Below are 10,866 nucleotides of genomic sequence, written 5' to 3' on the forward strand. Positions count from 1 at the left end.
GATGTTTTGGAGGGGGGGGGGTGTGGGGGTATTTATATAGGTGAGGGAAGGGGGTTTCTTGGGGTAGGGGACAAGAAATAGAGTAGGAAAACGAAAACGAAACAAAGGAAAAGAGGCAAGGGGCGCCGGCCTAGAGTCCTTCTAGGACTCGGCCTAGAGGCGAGGCGGCGGCTGGCGCCTGGCGCCTGGCGCTGGCGCACGCGCGCAGCTGGGGAGGCGGCCGGCTGGCTGGGCCTTTGGCCCAGCTGGCCTGGTCCTTTTTTTTAACGGTTACGCGCGCAGAAAAACAAAAGAAAAACTATCTAAATGAACTCCAAAACTCCTAAAGTAAATTTTCCCCGACTCCTAAAAATGAGTCGAACAAAATGAACTTTACTCCGGGCCTAAAATGCAATTTTTGAAAACGCGCATTTTTCCCTATCCAAATAAAAAGCAAACAAAACTCTGGCAAAACCAAAATTTGATCTATTTATTAAATCTTCATTTTTCCTCAAATTTTGGGAAAGTCATATTATTCCCTCTCTTATATTTTTGATATCGGAAAAATAATTGAAGATGAAATAAAATAAATCAAATGATCCTCTTTTCACAATTTGAGAAAACTCAAATATGAAAATAACGAAATCTCCAACTCTCTCCGAGGGTCCTTGAGTTGCGTGAAATTTCTAGGATCGACCAAAATGCAAGAAAAATATGATATGCATGATGATCTATGTATAACATTCCAAATTGAAAATTTGGGATGTTACATTCACTTTGCCATCCTTCTTATCCACCAAATATTCAGGGTATTTCCGCTTCGAGTGACCATTTCCTTTGCAGTAGAAGCACTCAGTTTCAGGCTTTAGTCTAGCTTTCGACTTCTTCATGGAAGTGACAACTTGCTTGTCATTCTACATGAAGTTCTCTTTCTTTCCCTTTGCCCTTTTCTTGAAACTAGTGGTCTTGTTAATCATCAACACTTGATGCTCTTTCTTGATTTCTACCTTCATCGATTTCATCATCATGAAAAGCTCGGGAATCATTTTCGTCATCCCTTGCATACTATGGTTCATCACAAAGTTCTACTAACTTGGTGATGGTGACTAGAGAATTCTGTCAATCACTATTTTATCTGGAAGATCAACTCCCACTTGATTCAAGCGATTGTAGTACCCAGACAATATGAGCACATGCTCTCTGCTTGAGCTATTCTCCTCCATCTTTTAGCTATAGAACTTGTTGGAGACTTCATATCTCTCAACTCGGGTATTTGCTTGAAATATTAACTTCAACTCCTGGAACATCTCATATGGTCCATGACGTTCAAAACGTCTTTGAAGTCCCGATTCTAAGCCGTTAAGAATGGTGCACTAAACTATCAAGTAGTCGTCATATTGAGCTAGACAAACGTTCATAACGTCTGCATCTGCTCCTGCAATAGGTCTGTCACCTAGCGGTGCATCAAGGACATAATTCTTCTGTGCAGCAATGAGGATAATCCTCAGATCACGGATCCAATCTGCGTCATTGCTACTAACATATTTCAATTTATTTTTCTCTAGGAACATATCATAAATAAAACAGGGGAGCTAAACGCGAGCTATTGATCTACAACATAGATATGCTAATACTACCAGGACTAAGTTCATGATAAATTAAAGTTCAATTAATCAAATTACTTAAGAACTCCCACTTAGATAGACATCCCTCTAATAATCTAAGTGATCACGTGATCCAAATCAACTAAACCATGTCCGATCATCACGTGAGATGGAGTAGTTTTCAATGGTGAACATCACTATGTTGATCATATCTACTATATGATTCACACTCGACATTGTGGTCTCCAGTGTTCCGAGGCCATATCTGCATATGCTAGGCTCGTCAAGTTTAACCCGAGTATTTTGTGTGTGCAAAACTGTCTTGCACCCGTTGTATTTGAACGTAGAGCTTATCACACCCGATCATCACGTGGTGTCTCAGCACGAAGAACTTTCTCAACGGCGCATACTTAGGGACAACACTTATACCTTGAAATTTAGTGAGAGATCATCTTATAATGCCATCGTCGATTTAAGCAGAATAAGATGTATAAAAGATAAACATCACATGCAATCAAAATATGTGACATGATATGGCCATCATCTTGTGCCTTTGATCTCCATCTCCAAAGCATCGTCATGATCTCCATCGTCACCGGCATGACACCATGATCTCCATCATCTTGATCTATATCAATGTGTCGTCACATGGTCGTCTCGCCAACTATTTCTCTTGCAACTATTGCTATCGCATAGCGATAAAGTAAAGCAATTATTTGGCACTTGCATCTTATGCAATAAAGAGACAACCATAAGGCTTCTGACAGTTGCCTATAACTTCAACAAAACATGATCATCTCATACAACAATTTACATCTCATCACGTCTTGACCATATCACATCACAACATGCCCTGCAAAAACAAGTTAGACGTCCTCTACTTTGTTGTTGCAAGTTTTATGTGGCTGCTATAGGCTGAGCAAGAACCGTTCTTACCTACGCATCAAAACCACAATGATAGTTTGTCAAGTTAGTGATGTTTTAACCTTCTCAAGGACCAGGCGTAGCCACACTCGGTGCAACTAAAGTTGGAGAAACTGACACCTGCCAGCCACCTGTGTGCAAAGCACGTTGGTAGAACCAGTCTCGCGTAAGCGTACGCGTAATGTTGGTCCGGGCCGCTTCATCCAACAATACCGCTGAACCAAAGTATGACATGCTGGTAAGCAGTATGACTTGTATTGCCCACAACACACTTGTGTTCTACTCATGCATATAACATCTACGCATAAAACCTGGCTCGGATGCCACTGTTGGGGAACGTAGTAATTTCAAAAAAATTCCTACGCACACACAGGATCATGGTGATGCATAGCAACGAGAGGGGAGAGTGTTGTCTACGTACCCTCATAGACCAAAAGCAGAAGCGTTAGCACAACACGGTTGATGTAGTCGTACGTCTTCACGATCCGACCGATCCAAGTACCAAACATACGGCACCTCCGAGTTCAGCACACGTTCAGCTCGATGATGTCCCGCGAACTCCGATCCACCAGAGCTTCACGGGAGAGTTCCGTCAGCACGACGGCGTGATGACAGTGATGGTGTTGCTACCGACGCAGGGCTTCGCCTAAGCACCGCAACGATATGATCGAGGTGGAATATGGTGGAGGGGGGCACTGCACACGGCTAAGAGATCAAGAGATCAATTGTTGTGTTTAGAGGTACCCCCTGGCCCTGTATATAAAGGACCAAGGGGGAGGAGGCGACCGGCCAGGGGAGGGCGCGCCAGGAAGGAGTCCTACTCCCACCGGGAGTAGGACTCCTCTTTTCCTAGTTGGAGTAGGAGGGGGAAAGGAAGGGAAGGAGAGAGAGAAAGGAAAGGGAGGCGCCGCCCCCCTGCTTGTCCAATTCGGACTAGAGGGGGAGGGGGTGCACGGCCTGCCCTAGCCGCCCCTCCTCTACTCCATTAAAGCCCATCTTGGCCCATTAAACTCCCCGGGGGGTTCCGGTAACCCCCTGGTACTCCGGTATATGTCCGAAACTCCCCGAAACCATTCCGGTGTCCGAACATAGTTGTCCAATATATTGATCTTTATGTCTCGACCATTCTGAGACTCCTCGTCATGTCCATAATCACATCCGGGACTCCGAACTACCTTCGGTACATCAAAACACAAAAACTCATAGTACAATCGTCACCGAAACTTTATGCGTGTGGACCCTACGGGTTCGAGAACTATGTAGACATGACCGAGACATGTCTCTGGTCAATAACCAATAGCGGAACCTGGATGCTCATATTGGCTCTTACATATTCTATGAAGATCTTTATCGGTCAAACCGCATAACAACATACGTTGTTCCCTTTGTCATCGGTATGTTACTTGCCAGGGATTCGATCATCGGTATCTCAATACCTAGTTCAATCTCGTTACCGGCAAGTCTCTTTACTCGTTCCGTAATACATCATTTTGCAACTAACTCATTAGTTACAATGCTTGCAAGGCTTATAGTGATGTGCATTACTGAGTGGGCCTAGAGATACCTCTCCGACAATCGGAGTGACAAATCCTAATCTCGAAATACGCCAACCCAACAAGTACCTTTCGAGACACCTGTAGAGCACCTTTATAATCACCCAGTTAGGTTGTGACGTTTGGTAGCACACAAAGTGTTCCTCCAGTAAACGGGAGTTGCATAATCTCATAGTCATAGGTACATGTATAAGTCATGAAGAAAGCAATAGCAACATACTAAACGATCAAGTGCTAAGCTAACGGAATGGCTCAAGTCAATCACATCATTCTCCCAATGATGTGATCCCATTAATCAAATGACAACTCATGTCCATGGTTAGGAAACTTAACCATCTTTGATTAACGAGCTAGTCAAGTAGAGGCATACTAGTGACACTATGTTTGTTTATGTATTCACACATGTATTATGTTTCCGACTAATACAATTCTAGCATGAATAATAAACATTTATCATGAAATAAGGAAATAAATAATAACTTTATTATTGCCTCTAGGGCATATTTCCTTCACTTCTATCGCAGATCCGAAGGCAAGATATTCGTTGCTAAGAATGGATCCTTTCTAGAGAAGGAGTTTCCCTCGAAAGAAGTGAGTGGGAGGAAAGTTGAACTTGATGAGGTAACTGTACCTGCTCCCTTATTGGAAAGTAGTTCATCACAGAAATCAGTTCGAGTGATTCCTACACCAGTAAGTGAGGAAGCTAATGATGATGATCATGAAACTTCTGATCAAGTTACTACCGAACCTCGTAGGTCAACCAGAATAAGATCTGCACCAAAGTGGTACAGTAATCCTGTTCTGGAGGTCATGTTACTTGACCATGATGAACCTACGAACTATGAGGAAGCGATGATGAGCCTAGATTCCGCAAAATGGCTTGAGGCCATGAAATCTGAGATGGGATCCATGTATGAGAACAAAGTGTGGACTTTGGTTGACTTGCCCAGTGACCGGCAAGCCATAGAGAATAAATGGATCTTCAAGAAAAAGACTGCCGCTGATGGTAATGTTACTGTCTTCAAAGCTTGACTTTTTGCGAAAGGTTTTCGACAAGTTCAAGGAGTTGACTACGATGAGACCTTCTCACCCGTAGCAATGCTTAAGTCCGTCTGAATCATGTTAGCAATTGCCATATTTTATGATTATGAAATTTGGCAAATGGATGTCAAAACTGCATTCATTAATGGATATCTTAAAGAAGAGTTGTATATGATGCAACCATAAGGTTTTGTCGATCCAAAAGGTGCTAACAAGGTGTGCAAGCTCCGGCGATCCATTTATGGACTGGTGCAAGCCTCTCGGAGTTCGAATATATGCTTTGATAGTGTGACCAAAGCATATGGTTTTATACAGACTTTTGGAGAAGCCTGTATTTACAAGAAAGTGAGTGGGAGCTCTGTAGCATTTCTGATATTATATGTAGATGACATATTCTTGATCGAAAATGATACTGAATTTCTGAATAGCATAAAAGGATACTTGAATAAGATTTTTTCAATGAAAGACCTCGGTGAAGCTCCTTATATATTGGGCATCAGGATCTATAGAGATAGATCAAGATGCTTAATTGGACTTTCACAAAGCACATACCTTGATAAAATTTTGAAGAAGTTCAAAATGGATCATGCAAAGAAAGGGTCCTTGCCTGTGTTACAATGTGTGAAGTTGAGTCAAACTCAATGCCCAACTACTGCAGAAGATAGAGAGAAAATGAAAGTCATTCCCTATGCTTCAGCCATAGGTTCTATCATGTATGCAATGTTGTGTACCAGACCTGATGTGTGCCTTGCTATTAGTTTAGCAGGGAGGTCCAAAGTAATCCAGGAGTGGATCACTGGACAACGGTCAAGAACATCCTAAAATACCTAAAAAGGACTAAGGATATGTTTCTCGTTTATGGAGGTGACAACGAGCTCGTCATAAACGGTTACGTCGATGCAAGCTTTGACACTGATCCGGATGACTCTAAGTCACAAACCGGATACGTATTTTTATTGAATGGTGGAGCTGTCAGTTGGTGCAGTTCCAAGCAGAGCGTTGTGGCGGGATCTACGTGTGAAGTGGAGTACAGAGCTTCTTCAGAAGCAGCAAATGAAGGAGTTCATATCCGATCTAGGTGTCATACCTAGTGCATCGGGTCCAATGAAAATCTTTTGTGACAACACTAGTGCAATTGCCTTGGCAAAGGAATACAGATTTCACAAGAGAACCAAGCACATCAAAAGACGCTTCAATTCCATCCGCGATCAAGTCAAGGAGGGAGACATAGAGATTTGCAAGATACATACATATCTGAATCTTGTAGACCCATTGACTAAGCCTCTCTCACGAGCAAAACATGATCAGCACCAAGACTCCATGGGTGTTAGAATCATTACTTTGTCTAGATTATTGACTCTAGTGCAAGTGGGAGTCTGAAGGAAATATGCCCTAGAGGAAATAATAAAGTTGTTATTTATATTTCCTTATATCATGATAAATGTTTATTATTCATGCTAGAATTGTATTAAACAGAAACTTAGTACACATAGACAAACTGAGTGTCACTAGTATGCCTCTACTTGACTAGCTCGTTAATCGAAGATGGTTAAGTTTCCTAACCATAGACATGAGTTTTCATTTGATTAACGGGATCACATCATTAGAGAATGATGTGATTGACTTGACCCATTCATTATCTTAGCACGATGATCGTTTAGTTTGTTGCTATTGCTTTGTTCATAACTTATACATGTTCCTATGACTATGAGATTATGCAACTCCCAAATACCAGAGGAACACTTAGTGTGCTATCAAACGTCACAACGTAACTGGGTGACTATAAAGATGCTCTACAGGTGTCTCCGATGGTGTTTTTTGAGTTAGCATAGATTGAGATTAGGATTTGTCACTCCGATTGTCGGAGAGGTATCTCTGGGCCCTCTCGGTAATGCACATCACTATAAGCCTTGCAAGCAATGTGACTAATGAGTTAGTTACGGGATGTTGCATTACAGGACGAGTAAAGAGACTTGCCGGTAATGAGATTGAACTAGGTACTGAGATACCGACGATCGAATCTTGGGCAAGTAACATACCAATGAAAAAGGGAATAACGTATGTTGTTATGCGGTTTGACCGATAAAGATCTTCGTAGAATATGTAGGAACCAATATGAGCATCCAGGTTCCGCTATTGGTTATTGACCGGAAGTGAGTCTCGGTCATGTCTACCCAGTTCTCAAACCCGTAGGGTCCGCACGCTTAACATTCGGTGATGATTGGTATTATGAGTTTACATGTTTTGATGTACCGAAGGTAGTTCGGAGTCCCGGATATGATCATGGACATGACGAGGAGTCTCAAAATGGTTGAGACATAAAGATCGATATATTGGAAGGCTATGTTTGGACATCGGAATGATTCCGGGTGAGTTCGGGCAATTACCGGAGTACCGTTGGGTTACTGGACCCCCCCATGGAGTGTATGGGCCTTATTGGGCCTTAGTGGGAGAGAGGAGGAAGAGGCCAAGGATGAGGGCGTGCCCCCCAAGCCCAATCCGAATTGGGTGGGGGGCCGGCCCCCCTTCCTTCCCTCTCTCTCTGCCTTCCTTTCTCCCCTACTCCAATAAGGGAAGGGGGAATCCTACTCCCATCGGGAGTAGGACTCCCCCCTTGAGGCGCGCCATAGACGGCCGGCCCTCTCTCTCCTCCACTCCTTTATATACGAGGGAGGGGGGCACCCCATAGACACACAAGTTGATTGTTTAGCCATGTGAAGTGCCCCCTCCACAGAATTCCACCTCGGTTATATCGTTGTAGTACTTAGGCGAAGCCCTGCGTTGATAACTTCATTATCACCGTAATCACGCCGTCGTGCTGACAAAACTCTCCCTCGACCTCAGCTGGATCGAGAGTTCGTGGGACGTCACCGAGCTGAAGGTGTGCAGATCGCGGAGGTGCCGTACCTTCGGTGCTAGGATCAGTCGGATCGTGAAGACGTACAACTACATCAACCGCGTTGTCATAACGCTTCCACTTACGGTCTACGAGGGTACATGGACAACACTCTCCCCTCTCGTTGCTATGCATGACCTAGATGGATCTTTCCCGTGCGTAGGAAAATTTTGAAATTACTGTGTTCACCAACATGAAGGTCAGAAAATAACGATACCCGCCACGAGCATCAACACTCATCGGACCGCATACATCAGTATGTATTATTTCCACTAAGTCTGTTGCTCGTTCCATTGTTCCGGAGAATGGAGTCTTAGTCATCTTGCCCATGAGACATGGTTCGCAAGCATCAAGTGATTCATAATCAAGTGATTCCAAAAGCCCATCAACATGGAGTTTCTTCATGCGCTTTATACCAATACGACCTGAACGGCAGTGCCACAAGTAAGTTGCACTATCATTATTAAACTTATATCTTTTGACTTCAATACTACGAATATGCGTATCACCACTATCAAGATTTAGTAAAAATAGACCACTCATCAAGGGTGTATGACCATAAAAGATATTACTCATATAAATAGAACAACCATTATTCTCTGATTTAAATGAATAACCGTCTCGCATCAAACAAGATCCAGATATAATGTTCATGCTTAACGCTGGCACCAAATAACAATTATTCAGGTCTAAAACTAATCCCTAAGGTAGATGTAGAGGTAGCGTGCCAACGGCGATCACATCGACTTTGGAACCATTTCCCACGTGCATCGTCACCTCGTCCTTAGCCAATCTTCGCTTAATCCGTAGCCCTTGTTTCGAGTTGCAAATATTAGCAACAAAACTGTATCAAATACCCAGGTGCTACTGCGAGCATTAGTAAGGTACACATCAATAACATGTATATCAAATATACCTTTCACTTTGCCATCCTTCTTATCCGCCAAATACTTGGGGCAGTTCCGCTTCCTATGACCAGTCCCTTTGTAGTAGAAGCCGCCAGTCTCAGGCTTAGCTCCAGACTTGGGCTTATTCACTTGAGCAACAACTTGTTTGCCATTCTTCTTGAAGTTCCCCTTCTTCCCTTCACCCTTTTTCTTGAAACTAGTGGTCTTGTTGACCATCAACACTTGATGCTCCTTCTTGATTTCTACCTCTGCAACCTTTAGCATTGCGAAGAGCTCAGGAATTGTCTTATCCATCCCTTGCATATTATAGTTCATCATGAAGCTTTTGTAGCTTGGTGGCAATGATTGAGGAACTCTGTCAATGACACTATCAACCGGAAGATTAACTCCCAGCTAAGTCAAGTGATTGTGGTACCCAGACATTCTGAGTATGGGTTCACTGACAGAACTATTCTCCTCCATTTTGCAGCTGTAGAACTTATTGGACACTTCATATCTCTCAATCCGGGCATTTGCTTGAAATATTAACTTCAACTCCTGGAACATCTCATATGCTCCATGACATTCAAAACATCGTTGAAGTCCCGATTCTAAGCCGTAAAGCATGGGACACTGAACTATCAAGTATTCATCAACTTTGCTCTGCCATATGTTCATAACATTTGGTGTTGCTCCTACAGCGGGTTTGGCACCCAGCGGTTCTTCCAGGACGTAATTCTTCTGTGCAGCAATGAGGATAATCCTCAAGTTACGGACCTAGTCCGTGTAATTTCTACCATCATCTTTCAACTTAGCTTTCTCTAGGAACGCATTAAAATTGAACGGAACAACAACACGAGCCATTTATGTACAACAACATAGACATGCAAAATACTATTAGGTACTAAGTTCATGATAAACTAAACTTATATTAATCAAATTACTTAAGAACTCCCACTTAGATAGACATCCCTCTTAATCATCTAAGTGATCACGTGATCCATATCAACTAACCATGTTCGATCATCATGTGAGATGGAGTAGTTTTCAATGGTGAACATCACTATGTTGATCATATCTACTATATGATTCATGTTTGACCTTTTAGTCTCAGTGTTCCGAGGCCATATCTGCATGTGCTTGGCTCGTCAAGTTTAACCCGAGTATTCTGCTTGTGCAAAACTGCCTTGCACCCGTTGTATGTGAACGTAGAGCTTATCACACCCGATCATCACGTGGTGTCTCGGCACGACGGATTGTAGCAACAGTGCATACTCAGGGAGAACACTTATACCTTGAAATTTAGTGAGAGATCATTGAGGGAGTCCTGGATTAGGGGGTATCCGGACAGCCGGATTATATCCTTTGGCCGGACTGTTGGACTATGAAGATACAAGATTAAAGACTTCGTCCCGTGTCCGGATGGGACTCTCCTTGGCGTGGAAGGAAAGCTTGGCAAACCGACTCTGTGTAACCCTAGCCTCCTCCGGTGTCTATATAAACCAGAGGGTTTAGGCCATAGGACCAGGAACAACAATCATACCATAGGCTAGCTTCTAGGGTTTAGCCTCTCTGGTCTCGTGGTAGATCAACTCTTGTACAACTCATATTATCAAGAACAATCAAGCAGGACGTAGGGTATTACCTCCATCAAGAGGGCCTGAACCTGGGTAAACATCGTGTCCCCTGCCTCCTGTTACCATCCGCCTAGACGCACAGTTTGGGACCCCCTACCCGAGATCCGCCGGTTTTGACACCGACATTGGTGCTTTCATTGAGAGTTCCTCTGTGTCATCATCCTTAGGCTTGATTGCTCCTTCGATCATCGATAGAGATGCAGTCTAGGGTGAGACTTTTCTCCTTGGACAGATCTTTGTATTCGGCGGCTTCGCACTGTGGGCCAACTCGCTTGGCCATCTGGAGCAGATCGAGAGTTACGCCGCTGGCCACCAGGTCAGGTTTGGAACTTAAACTACATAGCC

This window comes from Triticum dicoccoides, chromosome 5A, assembly GCF_002162155.2.
Source record: "Triticum dicoccoides isolate Atlit2015 ecotype Zavitan chromosome 5A, WEW_v2.0, whole genome shotgun sequence".
In the NCBI taxonomy this organism is placed as follows: Eukaryota; Viridiplantae; Streptophyta; class Magnoliopsida; order Poales; family Poaceae; genus Triticum; species Triticum dicoccoides.